Genomic DNA, 15,401 nt, shown 5'->3' with positions numbered 1-15,401 from the left:
AGATGCATGCAGTTCAGATTCACATGTGCATATATGTGCGCACATGTACATACATGTATTCCGAAAATGACCAGTCTTAAACTGTTTCCCTGGAGTTGTGGAGGGGTCATCTTGGATGGCTCTTACCACTGTGTTCTGTTAAATGAACATGCCTATAAATGTCAGAGGGGATATGGGCAGAAGAGCACTATTCCATATGGACTTATTAAACATTTGTTGATTTTCTTTAATAGAATTAGAGAATTAACATTTGAAAATGCACCTCAAATCAATTGAGGCCTTTAGCAGAGCACTTATTACAGTATCTTATGAAACTGTACTATAAAAATCAATTCTAATTACAATATATTTCACGACACAAGCAAAAGATAAGGAGATGGATTGTTAATGGAAAGTGGTTATGTTTTAAACTGCAGGTTTATGATAGGAAGGCCTGAAGTTTGGTGTTATTACTACTGCTAATTCATTTTATTGAGGTTCATTGAGCAAACAGCTGAAGACTTACAAAGCAGTTTTCCTGAAATCATTTGTCGTCTTCACGCGCTCAGTTTCAGTCAGTCTTTCTTTATTGACAGCGTTCTCTATTAGACACGCTATTCTGAGTACCCAAGGAACGCAGTGAAGGTCCCGTCCTCAGAGTGGCTTGGAAGGTTTGAGTTACCATAACTGTTCCACAATCACACTTAATTTTTAACTGCCTTTTATAGTTCACTAATTATAACCTTTGTAAAGACAGAAATTGATCTTATTTTCACTGTTTCGCCGCAGTGACAACAGAACACAGTATTTTGGCAGAATAACAGTGCCAAAGTACAGTTCAGTTGCTTTGTGCTTGCCTGCAGAACATAAGCAGCTTTTCTTCTGTAAATGGGAACTGGTAAGAGAAATCCAATCATCACTCTACCCTGTAGAAAACAAAAGGACATTATGGATAGAAACAGAACTTACAGTAAATTAAATTGGAATCTACCTACAAGTAACTTGATTGCAATCATAAATCTGGTAATCCATACCAAATTTTAAAATGTCGTTTTCATCTTCTTCACTTTCAGAATGAGAATCTTTACGCATGGCACCACCTTTGGGTGCATGAGCTCACAGCAGCTGAGGTCGTCTGCCTGAGACCAAATAAGATCAAGTCTGTGAAAACCTCCACTGTGGATGTGGAGGCTTCACAGAACGATTGGTCTAGATGAGGAGCTACTGACCATTCATAGCTGCTCACGGACTGACTGAGTTAGTGAGACCACTCGCAGGCTACCCATGCTCCAGTGCATATGAGAAGCGTGAGCTGTGCACAGGAGGCTATAAATGCAAAGACACAAATGGACAAATAAATGGGATATGAAACCAGGCGAGTGATGTGTACAGGAAAAGGAATGAAGAATGAGGGTTGGGGAGGATAAGATTAACATATATTTTATACATGAACGACATGTTCAGAGAATAACTATACATCGCCCATTGAAGGAAATAATTAAAATCTTTGGAGTTCTTTCTCCAAGGCTGGAGATGGTGATAACAAACTCTCACCTCCGAGACTGTAATGAAGTCTGTATTCCCAGCTGCTCACACAGCATGACTAACTCCACAGTGAGTGCGAAGGCTGCAGAGCTCATACTGCGCGTGCTGCCTTCAACTCCAGTGGATCAGAGAATCTAGAATGTCTCTAGAGAAACTGTCTTGCTCACACACTTCTTTGCATGTTAAGGAGGAAGAGGTAAGATGTGTTTTTATGTTTCTCAAGTATCTGCAGCAAATCACTGAGTTCACTCAGTTAGGGCAACATGTAAATCTTGGATTTGGAGGTTTCCAGAAGGAAGACAATTTCTACCAGATCAAACGGCACTAGCAAAATATCTACATATTGAGTACAAAGTCTCTCTTGCCAACCTCAAACTCCTGTCCCTGATAATATGACACATATAAAAAAAAATCATAGCTTGTCTAAAGCAGAAATAAAATAATAAAATGCTTTGGATTTAAAAAAATTAACAAATATAGTCACATAACAATAGTCTATGAAATTATTTCTATCAGCGTTTTCTGACAGACATTTTTCCATAAACGAATAAGGCCACACTCACACAAGGAACAACTCCTCATTGTAGCAAATGGGCCGTACTGTCTGCACTCGTTCTACGCTGAGAGATTTGACTTTGTTTACGGCAGTTTTTCTTCTCAGTCTACTCTGTCTTCAGTTATTTCTTTATGTGCTTTCCTGACACAGAGGCTGACATGAAGCAACAAATGTACTGTTAATACAACTGCCTTGTCTGAAATGTGTGTAAAACGGGGATTCAATACTGAAAGGTTAAGATTTTCCTTTGAAAGAACTAAGTCCAGACAACAATAATGCAGAAACTATACCGAGTAAACTGTAAATTAAGTGGTTTTCCAATATGTCAATTCCAGAACCCTCTATCTTATTTTCCAAGTGACAAAATTGTGTTCTTATCTGTGACATGTGCACTAGTTTTGATGCGCTATTGCCAATGTGTGAATAATAATGCCATCGGAGACTCAATCAAAAACTAAAATGTGTGTTGATGGCTACATGACATTTTCTCCTTCGGTGCAGCACTAAGCGTAGAAGGCATTTGAAAACAGTAATCCTCTGTCTTTCTCCCTGACAGCTGCTTAATGGAATAGCAGTAGCTGCAAATTCTGGTGGCCTTCGCACTGAGGTAAAATGTCAGGTGCAGTACTCAAATTTGAGCCTATCTGTTTAGACAACTTATTAAATAAAACTTCTACAAAAGTTTTAAATTTTATCAGTGCAGATAGGAAGAACTTCAAAAAAAAAATAAAATAAAAACGAAACTCTTGAAAATGTAGCTACCATTACTCATTCGTAAGTTTGCTGTGAGCCATGCTTGCTCCTGTGAGTAAAAGTATGGCACGAGACATACATTTATGCAAGACTTCAAGTTGCTAAGAAAATGCAAAGCAAGAAACAATTAAAGCAGAACCTTTCTTAGGTAATGAACAGAGAGGAGAAGAACAAAGAAAATTACAAGGACCAGGATTGACACACAGGGAAACAGTCAGTCCACAGGTCATTCTTTAAGCTAACAAAGGGGCTGGCAAGAAGCTGTGGCCAGGGACAGCACCTGCCACACACCCCTGATAACCTGGGTTTGATTCCTGAGACGTATGTGTTTATGAAATAAGAGACTCCGCAAAAGTGTCCTCTGACCTCCACTCAAGTGCTTTGGCATGTATCCTTCTTTTTCACACTAATAATAATTTTAAAAGAGGAGAAACTAGAATGTGTCATTGTCCCTTACATATTTATTTACTTAAATAATAAAGTATTTTGTGTCATTTTTATCTGTACAGACACTGTGTGACAGGTGAAAAGTTTTATTTTCTTCTTTTGACTTTTCAAGACATGTTTTTTCTGTGCTGAAGTTCCTTTGTAGACCAGGCTGACCTTGAACTCACAGTGATATGCATGCCTCTACCTTCCTGAATTCTGGGCTTAAAGGCATGTGCCACCAAGCCTGGCGACAGGTGATATTTTTAATGAACTTTCCTTGTGTGCCAAAGGGTAGAAAAATTTCTTATTTTCATGAAGTTGACTGGGGTCAAACAAAGGGAGATAATTTACATCAAAACTGACTAACATTTAATGCCAGTGCTGAATTCTTCATTGGCAATATGGTGAAATGGAGAACATGTCGGCATCAAAAATTGACATTTAAGACTATAAATGTATCATAATGACAAAATCTGGAGTTCATATTCTTTACAATTTTCTAAAGTTAAGAAAATATTTCTTTAGAACATACTTCACAAGTTCTTGGTTTTTAAATCTGTATTTATCTTCAACATTCCTTTAGGAGACTCTGTGTTCTTTAGTGTATATCAAGCATTCAGCCCCCCAACTGCTAGGAAAGATGAAAGAGAACATATTACAGCAGAACCTATAGGGTGCCTTGGCAGAATATTACCCATACATTCCTCTGAATTTTTGTTATCACAATTTCTGGAATATTAGCACAGATTTGGCTAATCCCTTTGGGGTATCATTGAAGAATATTCCCCGTGCATTCCTTTGAATTTCAGCATTCACAATTTCTGAAGTAGGGTTGGAGTAGATTTATGTCTAGGTATTTTGCAGCTCCTTTTGTTTCTATCTTCCATCTCTCTTGTAATTATGAGTAGGGTTTCCTTAGTTTGAACATATGGTATACAACCATAAATAATGTGTTTCTAGCCACTGTATCATCTTCTGTTACGTTATCTATTCTCCTTGCTCCTGAACGTAGTGAATATGCTTCCATTAACTAGTCTCAGTATTCTTGCTTCGGTAATGGACACTATACCTTGCATTCCTTGCTAGACTGATATCTTTTTAAGGAGTGGTGAATATTGATGTACAACTGCTACTTGAAATCTGGTGGACATTTGCAAAGCTTGCTTCTAGGATTAATTAGGAAATACATAATAGCTTTGACACAGGTCAAAATAGGTTCTTGAAAAGACAGTGTCTAATAGCTCCAGCCAATAACCCTTGTGTGTCTAGCTTACCCTCCCTATGGTGGGGGCAGGGGCTTCCCCTAACCCTCCATAAACTGTCTTATTTTCCAGTGCCCCTTCCTATTTCTGGTCTTCAACTTCTCATTCAGTTGCAAATCAGTAATGAGTGAAAGGTGGAGCTCACCAGATAGCTAGGGCAATGCTCTTTTTTATTTAGCAAGGAAGCTCTTGTGAACTCAAAGCCACACATTTCCAAACTGAGGAAAACAATTCTTTTTTGTTGCTGCAGTTTTGTTTTGTTTTTAATTATTTTTTTTATTTTTGTATTAATTACAGTTTATTCACTTTGTATCCCAGCTGTAGCCCCCTTCCTTATACCCTCCCAGTCTCACCCATCCTCCCGCATTTCCTCCCATGCCCCTCTCCAAGTCCATGGATAGGAGAGATCCTTCTCCCCTTCCCATCTGACCCTAGCTTATCAGGTCTCATCAGAGCTGCCTGTATTGTCCTTCTCTGTGGCCTAGCAAGGCTGCTCCCGCATCAGGGGGAGGCAGTCAAAGAGCTAGCCTCTGAGTTCATGTCAGAGATAGTCCCTGTTTCCCTTACTAGGGAACCCACTTGGATACTGAGCTGCCATGGGCTACATCTGACCATGAGTTTTAGATTATATCCATGAATGGACCTTGGTTGGAGTATCAGTCTCAGAAAAGACCCCTGTGCTCAGATATTTTGGTTCTGTTGCTCTCCTTGCAGAGTTCCTGTCTTCTCCAGGTCTTATTGTCTCCCACTTCTTTCATAAGATTCCCTGCACTCTAACCAAAGTCTGTCTGCTTTGATACACTGTTGTAGGCTCCTGTCCTATTTCCTGTTTCCTCCTTCTTCCAATGACCATCCCATTTGCTTTTCTGAGTGAGGACTGATCATCTTACCTAGGGTCCTCCTTCTAGCTCAGCTTCTTTAGGTATACAGATTTTTGTAGGTATATCCTGTATTATATGTCTAGTATCCACTTATAAGTGCGTATATACCGTGTGTGTCTTTTTGCTTCTGGTATACCTCACTCAGCATGATCTTTTCTAGTTCCCACCATCTGCCTGCAAATTTCATGATTTCCTTGTTTTTAATTGCTGAGTAGTATTCTATTGTGTAAATGTACCACAATTTCTGTATCCATTCCTCTGTTGAGGGACACTTAAAGAAATGCTCAATGTCCTTAGTCATCAGGGAGATGAAAATCAAAATAACCCTGAGATTACACCTTATACTCATCAGAATGGCTAAAATAAAAAACTCATGTGATAATACATGCTGGAGAGGATGTGGAGAAGGGGAACCCTCCTCCATTGAGAATGTAAACTGATAGATTGGAAATCAATCTAGCCCTTTCTCAGACAATTAGGAATAGTGCTTCCTCAAGATCTAGCTATACCACTCCTATGTATATATCCAAAATATGCCCAAGTACACAACAAGGACATTTGTCCAACCATATTCATAGCAGTTTTATTCATGATAGCCAGAACCTGGAAATAACCTAGATGTCCCTCAATGGAGGAAAACATTTCTTGTGAGTTCCCAGAACCTTGGGATGTTACATGTGAATTCCTGGCCAGGAGGGAAATGAAAGTCTATCAATACCTCCCCCACCCCACCTCTGCAAAGGTGAACAGTATAGTGGAATCACCCAAGGTGCATGAAGGTTTTCCAGGGACAGGATTCACAGAGGGTTATATAACTTTCTTATGCATGATTTTTTTCTCCTTTTTTCTCTCAACAGACACAAATACTGTCTCACTCTCCACACATGGCCCTTTCCAATCCCAACAGCCGTTTCACAGGGCCACATCTTAACCGCTAAGAGTTTTGATTCTAGGGTTCACTTCCAGTCTTTTCCCAAATCACCTCACTTCAGACCTCTCAGCAAAATAACGATTTCCACAGCTCTGTCTTCTGTAGACTTGATTTATTTGGGGGGAAAAGGGGTATTTTATATAGTCTACTAAAAGGTATTTTATGTAGTCTATTACAAATGCATACACGAATTCAAAATACATCTGTACTTTGATCGTTTGTGGTGTTCTGTAATGTTTCCCATGTCTTGCAAAGGGAACTTTTTCTAGACGAGTAATAAGGACAAATGTTGAGATTATTGTTAATAATTATGGCAATCTAGCAAAATGGTGGTTTGTAAGGTCTCCTCCAAGATCTCACTGTCACTGAGTGGCTGACTATGTTTCAACTATTAGACACAGTGTTTCTCTTATTGTGCTGGTCTTAAATTCGATTAGAGAGCTGTTCCTTACCAGCAAGGCATGTAGGCCTCTACTGCATGCTTAAAGTTATGGTGCCATGTTGGTTGATAGATCAAAAGACAGAGTTGCAGAGCTCAGTCTCAATGGATACATATACAAAACTCTCCCAAACCTAAGGTTCAGGGAACATTGAAGAAGAGGCATTTGAAATAATCTAATAGCCAGAGGATTAGGAATTTTAGAGTGAAATTATATTTCTTGGTGGTATTAAAAGCTACACTTGTAAAGGCTAACCAACATGACTGCCAAAAATTGAGCTGAACTATGTTGCCATTAATAGACATGCTAAAGCAAATGGAGAGAAACCCACAAGGGCTCAACCCTAAACAAAGAGCCACAGGGAACTAAGAAATGCTGAAAGTGGAAGGAACAGTCTTCATCAGGAAGCACACACCAATTAATTAATCAATGGTAAACCCTAAAAATATATATACAAGTAACATTATAAAAATGAACTGTTTATATTTAGGGCTACAGATGTGTGTACATATATAAGAATATGTGTGTGGTGAGAATTAATGAAGAAAGAAACCATGAATTTGAAAGAAAACAGGGAGGTGTATATGAAAGGGTTTTCCCATGAGCCCTGCACTTGCCTTCAGATCCTTGGTAAGTAAATGGCACCATCTCTCTTCCAGTGGCAGAAGCCTCTCATGTGTCTTGTGTGTTCAATCCTCCAAATCCATGCTAAGCTTCATAGCCTGCCTCCCTTCGGACGGGGCACTCTGGCCAGGCAGGTGTTTGTCACTCTCCCCGGCTAATCTATTCTCATAGATTATTCACACCAACACTCTTTACGAAGAGGACTGGCTCTCTCCCGAACCAAGGTCCACAACTCTTACGAAAATATGATTTTGAATTTAACTGTCCCCTTTCGCCCTCTAGGATAGGAGCTTGTGTCAGAGACAACTTGGGTGGTTAGCTTCTGGGATGTCAGCAACAAAATTCCCCCAATGGAACCCAAACACATCAATGCTGAATGTTAACTGCAAGGTTTCACAACCTCCGGATGTTTCTATCTGTGACATGTAGATCTATGTGACCTGACCACGGGCACTGTTTAACACTCATCTTGTTATTCTTAAACATGAAAGCAAACATCATTTTTAAAAGTTAGTATTATGTTGTGCAAAAAGTGCAATGTATTTCCTTTCTGGAGTGAATGGCAGATCCGGTCCTGTAGGATATATCACCACATAGCAGTCAACTGTTGCGAGTGAGAGAACATGAGCCTCGCAGTTTCTGTCCGTCCTTGTTTTTCACAGTAGCATGAAGACTGAGCCTTATGACAAGCTCACACTGTTCACATCCAGGACTGGCTTACCCTGTTGGCGTTTGTGTCTGACAGTTTTCTTATATATGCACTTTGTATACACACTTACTCTGGGCTATGTGTGGTTGATAATATCTGAGATCAGAATGTGCGAACATTCATACCCTCACACGCACTCCATGCCTTCCCTTCTTATTTAGGCATTTCTACACTTACAGTTTTTGATCCCTAACCTAAGAGTTACAAATAATGTTTTTTTTTCCTTTGTCCTCTTTTGCTTACACCTAGACAACTGCTTTAAACAACAACAATCCAAACCCACTTGAAGCTTCTAGGTAGGGCCTAGTTTAAGCAAAAGCATTTGCTTGGACCAGTGTTTGCCCAGGTTTTCTAACTCCCATCATCCACTTTCAGCACCTCATTGACCTCAGCCTCTACTTCTCTCTCTGCAGGTGGTTGTGTCCATGGACTCTGGACTTCATGCTGTTTGGGTCTTTTTATAGGCTAAGTACATGAAGTCTCAATAAAACTTTTAAAGGTGAGTAGCTAAATGAGTGCTTGGAGTATTTAAAATTCAGGACAATACTGGAAGCTTCTGACCAAGTCTTATGAGAAACGAGAAAGAAAGAGAAAACAAAGAGCAGTACTTTGGGATTCTGAATGAAAACAGAACCTGAGTGAAGGTTCTCATTTCCACTCACATCAGCAAAAAGACTCAACTTTCTCAATGTTGTCATCAGAAAAAAAAAAAAAAATCCTCCATCCTGCTGATGATAAATACCTGATTGAAGTGAGATGGAATTTCAAGACAGTTTTGGTTTGCTTTTCTCTGATGACTAAGTATTTCTTCAAATATTTATTGGTAAATAGCATTTTTACTTTAAGAACTATCTATCCAATTCATTAGCTCAATTCACTGATTGGAAGACCTATTTGTAGTGGTTAGTTTTCTCAGATTTTTAAATACATGTTTAAACCCCATCTGAAGTTTGCTTGCCAGATTTTCTCAGATTCCATAGGCTGTTCTTTTATTGATTGTTTCCTTTAATGCGCAGAAACTTTAATTTCATGCAATTCCATTTGAATTAATTCAGTCTCAAAGAAAGCTCAAACCATGATATTTGCTGTCAAATTTATACAACTAGAAATTACTATTTTAAATAAAATGAGCCAGACAATTTAAAAAGATAAGTACTGGATATTTTATTTCAAGCAGAACCTAGATTTTAACATATATGTGTATATATGTATGTATGTATGTATGTATGTATGTATGACAGTTGTGTAGGTCATGAAAGAGAAAGAAGAGCATGAGAGAAGAGATTTTAAAGTCAGAGCAGAGGATTTAGAGGGTAGAGAGAGGACAATGGAGAAAGGAATGGGATGGCAGGAGGATGTGGGGGAAGGGAGCGTTGACAAATAATATAAACAAAGTTTGAATGAAAAGCACTGCAATGAAAACATTAATCATAAACTAATTTTAAAATATAGTTAAAAACCAGAGCTGATTAGTTTGCCAAACAGGTGTGATGTCAGGGAAGAATGAGGGTGTTGGTGTATTCAGGCACTGGTTATGATGAAATTCTGAGTCAGTCAGAAAAATAGTACATGAATACGACTCACAGTAAAAAGGTGGCTTGATCCAGTAGGACTATGGACCATGAGACAGTGAGGTCATTGATCCAGTAGGACTATGGACCATGAGACAGGGTCATGAGATTCAATACTTGAGATTCAATTTATCTTGATGATAAATCCTGTAATAGACCCAGGATGGATGGCTGCTGTGTCTGGAGGAAAAGCAATGTGGAGGTCAGCATGCCTAACCTGGCCTTCAGATGAAGACTGAAATAACCAGGGAAGTGAAGCCATTGAAGACAAGACAGGAGGAACTTTCAGTAAATAACGACAGAAAGCAGAGATCAGAGAAAACATGGGGGAACCAGGAGATTTAACTGGATAGAATGTGCCTCAGAGGGACACAGAGCTCTGTGCGCATCAAGGAGAGGCAACTCAGGGCCGTCTTTCTCCAGCCCATGAGAGAGGACAGGACTGAGCGAGTCTGCCTGGAGAGTACTGTCCTAAGGCGTTACTCGGGAGGGGAGAGAATCTATGTCTGCAAGGTGGACTGAGTGATGAAAACTCCAGCGATGTGTCCAGGTTGGAGTGTTACAGGCCCACAGCCCTGCTACACCTTCGCTCGGACCACAGCCCTGCTACACCTTCGCTCGGACCACAGCCCTGTTACACCTTCGCTCGGACCACAGCCCTGTTACACCTTCGCTCGGACCACAGCCCTTTTACACCTTCGCTCAGACCTGCTTTAGTCCCCTCAGATCCTGTTCCTTGACTTTTACTACGTCAGATCGAAAACACTGATTAATGGGTTAAAAATAAGTTTAATTTGTTACCTTAGCAGGTCACCAGCACTGACGGACTTCATCTTGTGTAACCTTAGTGATGTTTACAATTCCACCTACGAGGAATGTCATTTAGGACTGCCTGTTCTTGCTCCTGTTAAACTTCATGAGATTGGTTGCACGCGGACACATGGAACCTGGGGTGACCTCGCTCCATATCTCCTAGGCCACGGCCACTCAGATCTGCTCCCATAATAAACTGTCTCTTATTCTCTCACAGAGGAGAAATAGGACTTTTGTTTTTGACAATTTCAATATTAAGGATTCTTTTTTAAATTAAAATTTATTTTTTATAATTTATTCACTTTCCCTCCCGTTTGTAGCCCCCTACCTCATCTCCTCCCGGCCCCGCCATTCCTTCCTCTTCTCCCCTCTTCCCCCCCCTTCCCCTCCACTACTCAGAAAGGAGGATCAATATTAAAGATTCAAATGACATTTATACAGCTTTAAATGTTTTTGTTGGTTTGTTTGTTTGTCATTTACCTTGAGAAAAATAACTCACAGGCTGGGGAAATGGTTCAGTGGGTAAAAGCATTTGCTGGACAAACCTGACAACTTGATTCAGATCTCCCAAGCTCACATAAAACCCCAGGTGCTCACACTCTCATCGGAAATCTCCACAGTCCTGCAGGCTTTAAAGTTGAAAAGTCTCTTACGTCTTAAAACAAAACAAAACAAACTCTCCTCAATATAAACTTGAGAAACATGCATTTCCACTTAATGCGACATTGTCAAGATAAATTGTTATTGTGTCTGCCATTACATTTCACTTGTTTCTAGGAATTTGTTATTAAGAAGAATAATACAACCGATGGTACTGCATAAATTAATGTTTGCATAGAGAGCATTGCTCTTGAATATAGACCAAATATTTCTAGGTTTGAAAGTGAATAAATATCCCAAATCTGACTCTTTAAAATGTAAAGCCACACCATTTTCATGTTTTTCAAATATGCATGTGTGCTATAATATATTACAGGGGAGGTCTGCATTGCAGCGCTTCTTTCTGCCAGGACACTCCAGCAATGCGGCAGGTTGGGACTGACATGGTCCTATGGCTTTCTTCCCTAACATGTTCATTGTCAATGTTTCTGAATATCATTAAACTCTGATTGATCATCTGAGTTCTACTGCTGTGAAATACCTAGTTAGACATTTTTCACTTTTATATTGAATTTTGGTCATTTCTAAACTTATTTTAAAAGTTCTATATAGATCCTTGATACTAAAACTCCACAGGCTGTTTGCAGTTACCTTATCTCAGTTTGTAATCACTCATTTTACTTAGGGAAGAGAATTAAGGCTCTTTGAGGATTGCAACATTTTAACGAAATTAACTGTAGCATTTCTGTTATAGAGTTAGAGGAGTCGATGAACGAGGAAGCACATCATCATTTCAACGTTTCCTCATCTGTACTTCTCTCTGTAGGCGTGGTTTAGGGTGTGTGTGTGTGCGTGTTCGTGTGTGTATGTCTGTCTGTATGCATATTTGTGATTGCTAAATCATACATGTGAGTGTATAAAGGTTAGCGGACAGTCTCACCTGTGGTTCTCACCTTTTACTTCTTTTGTAGCTACTTACAACATTGTTCATTTTTCCACATACACAAAATTATCTGATTCTTGAAACTATGGGAACACAACTGTCAAAAAACCTGAATTATAAACTAACAATTCTCAAACTATACATTCAATTAGCTGAATTAGAATTAATGCAATTCACAAGACACACAACTAAATGAGATATCCAAAGAACACATTGTTTCAGTCTATTTGATGGTTTCCTCGCAGCTGCATGTGGCAGGCTAGCTAGTCAGATTTAGTCAAAAGCAGGAGAGTTTGAAAGTTTGTTAAATTGGTGTTTGTCTGAAAATAAAGTAGTAAGCTACCATGAAGCCATTTCACGCCTATTTCAGAGGAAGGAAAGTAAATGTAAAGTGAAGGTGATAATGTTGGTACGGCCACAACATCACAGAGAAAGCATTCCATACTTGCCGCTAACACCGGGCAGCTCAACTTCACTTTGTCTTCCATACTCTCGTTAGCAATTTCCAGTTCTGCTGGGCTTCTGGGTAAAGGCACAGACTTATCAGTCTAACGGATTACCCAAGATCACTTGGCACTAAGTGTCTAACAGGTGTTGCAACAGTCAATACTTTCGGATAGGTCAGAAAGGAGGTTGGGAACATCGCTTTCCCATTAGTGCAAAGTAAGGTAAACTAGAAATCTTGATAAAACAAGAGAAGAATCCAAGTATCTGTGGTACACCTCCTATGCTCATCTTGGTTTATGTATTATATAAATAAGTAATATCATGAAAATTTCAAATATAGATATGTACTATATTATATAGAAGGACAGACAAAATATAATTTTTGCTAAGTGCTATAGAAAGGTGAAGTGCATGGGCGTTTTTGTGCATGTCTGTGGCAAACAATACATTAGGTTTAAACAGACTCACTAGAGGAAATATTTGAGTATATGACTGAGAGTAGGTATGCTTTTGGAATAAAAAGCGGCTTGTTGGGATAAAAATCAGCTGTCTATACAAGCACTAAATTCTTAACCCTAAGATCTGGTTGCCACCCAGATGAGTGCTTTTTCGTATCGTTTTTTCTTATTACTTGAACACTGAATTTTACATTATTTTCTATTTATAATTTATTTCAAAATAAATTAAAATCGTAAAATGTTGAAGACTATAATCACAATATTTAATCTATATTAAGTGTGAGAAGTGAGAATCATTAGCATTTACCTACTCTGCATTTAAGGCCAGTTTCCACAGTCTTCCTATTAAGTACTTACTTCCATAGCTCTCATTTATGGTCAGAATAGTTAAAGCTTAACATAGTTACATAAGCAATATGTCCCAGCATACACCAGTATTAAATGACCTGATGACCTTAAAACCCTTGCAATTAATGGAATTTCCTGTTAATCATTATTAAGTCTCATTGATAAAATCCACGTTAGGGATTCAGAATGGAGAAAAGAAAAATACTGCAGAAGTTTCAGTCTGACAGCCCTGTTTTCTTTATCCTAGTCTCAGTAAAAATTGGAAACAACATTCAGTTGTATTCTGTTTCACAAAAAAAAAAAAAAAAGGAATAGAAATATGCAATCAAATCTTCAAGAGACATGTTAATCAAAAAGCTGATAGAATTAGAAGTTAATGTCACAGAAGGACTCATTACAGAATGTTTGAAGACAGCATATAGGGTATGGGCAATGTCAGGAAGTATTGTAGAAAAATATTCTAATACCCTGTAGGGCCAGCAACATGACTCAGCAGGTTAAGGCACTTACTGCTAAGAATTACTTCAGGTCAAATTCCTCAGATAAGGGGAGCCCTATCCCCTCCTCACGCAGCTCATAGTCACATTAGGACTCAGGGCATCCTCTTCCCTGTGGCCTGGTGAGGAAGCCCTGCCAGAGGAAAGTGACCAGAAAGCAGGCAAAGGAATCCATGTCAGACATAGCCCCCTCTTCCCCTTACTAGGACACCCACATGAAGCTTGAGCTGTCCATCTGCTACATTTGTGTGGGGGGCCTAGGTCCAGTCTATGCATGGTTCTTGGTTCTTTAGTCTCCTCAAGGCCCTCTGAGCCCTGGCTAGTTGGTTCTGTCAGTCTTCTTTTGGAGATCCTGTCCCCTCCAGGTCCTTCTATACTTCTTTCTACTTTTCCGCAAGGCTCCCTATGCATTGCCCAATGTTTGGTTGTGAGTCTCAGCAATAAGCTGTTTTTATAAGCTGTTTTAATAAGCTGCTAGGTGGAGCCTCTCAGAAGACTAGGGAAGGGGGGAATACAGGAAGAGGGAAAGAGGGTGAGACCAGGAAGAGAGGAGGAAGGAGACTTCAATCAGGATGTAAAGTGAATAAATAAATATATTAATTATTTTTTAATTCTTTATTAATTACACTTTATTCACTTTGTATCACCCCTGTGGTTCCCTCCATCTTCCCATCCCAACCCCTCCCTTCCTCCACCCTCTGCATGCATGCCTCTCCCCAAGTCCACTGATAGGGGAGGACTTCTTTTCCTTCCTTCTGATCCTAGTCAATTATGCCTCATCAGGAGTGGCTGCATTGTCTTCTTCTGTGGCCTGGTAATGCTGCTTCCCCCTCAGGGGGAGGTAATTAAAGAACAGGCCAATCAGTTCATGTCAGAGAGAGTCCCTTTTCCTATTACTATGGAACCTACTTGGATACTGAACTGCCATGGGCTTCATCTGTGCAGGGTTCTTAGGTTATCTCCATGCATAGTCCTTGGTTGGAATATCAGTCTCAGGAAAGAACCCTGTGCTCAGATTTTTTGGTTCTGTTACTCTCCTTGTGGAGTTCCTGTCTTCTCCAGATCTTACTCTTTCCTACTTCTTTCCTAAGATTCCCTGCACTCTGCCCTATTTGTAATAGTCAGAAACTGGAAACAGCCCAGATGCCCCTCAGTGGAGGAATGGATACAGAAATTGTGGTACATCTACACAATGGAATATTACTTGGCAATAAAAAAAAAAAAACAAAAAAAACAAAAAAAACAAGGAAATCATGAAATTTGCAGGTAAATGGTGAGATCTGGAAAAGATCATCCTGAGTGAGGTATCCCAGAAGCAGAAAGACTCACATGGTATATACTCACTCATATAGACATATAATATAGGATAAACCTACTAAAATCTGTACACCTAAAGAAACTAATCAAGAGGGAGGACTCTCAATTGCTATCCAGAAAGGCAAAGAGGATGGACATCAGAAGAAGGAGAAAAGAGGGAACAAGTCAGGAGCCTGACACAGACGACCTCTGAAAGGCTCTGCCCTGCAGACTATCAATGCAGATGCTGAGACTTAATTATTTAGAAAAAAAAATTAGAAAAAAAAATGACTTCAGCACAAGTTCAGTATCAGAGGCC

General features: G+C 39.5%; 1 protein-coding gene and 1 long non-coding RNA gene across 4 annotated transcripts in view; both read right to left on the bottom strand.

The window, feature by feature from the left end:
* The window catches only part of LOC132656529 (uncharacterized), a 107,337-nt gene extending 94,782 nt beyond the window's left edge, over positions 1 to 12,555 (bottom strand). For both annotated transcript variants that reach the window (XR_009594308.1, XR_009594307.1), the window contains exon 1: positions 12,482 to 12,555. This is a non-coding gene — a long non-coding RNA (uncharacterized LOC132656529). The remainder of the gene's footprint in view (positions 1 to 12,481) is intronic.
* Positions 1 to 15,401, bottom strand: part of Gpc5 (glypican 5) — a 1,404,356-nt gene that overhangs the window by 516,492 nt on the left and 872,463 nt on the right. The gene's annotated exons all lie outside the window — the stretch shown is intronic.

The sequence above is a fragment of the Meriones unguiculatus genome, chromosome 9 (assembly GCF_030254825.1).
Source record: "Meriones unguiculatus strain TT.TT164.6M chromosome 9, Bangor_MerUng_6.1, whole genome shotgun sequence".
In the NCBI taxonomy this organism is placed as follows: domain Eukaryota; kingdom Metazoa; phylum Chordata; class Mammalia; order Rodentia; family Muridae; genus Meriones; species Meriones unguiculatus.
The sequence above is the reverse complement of the archived record's forward strand: the minus strand, read 5'-3'. Positions and strand labels throughout refer to the sequence as shown.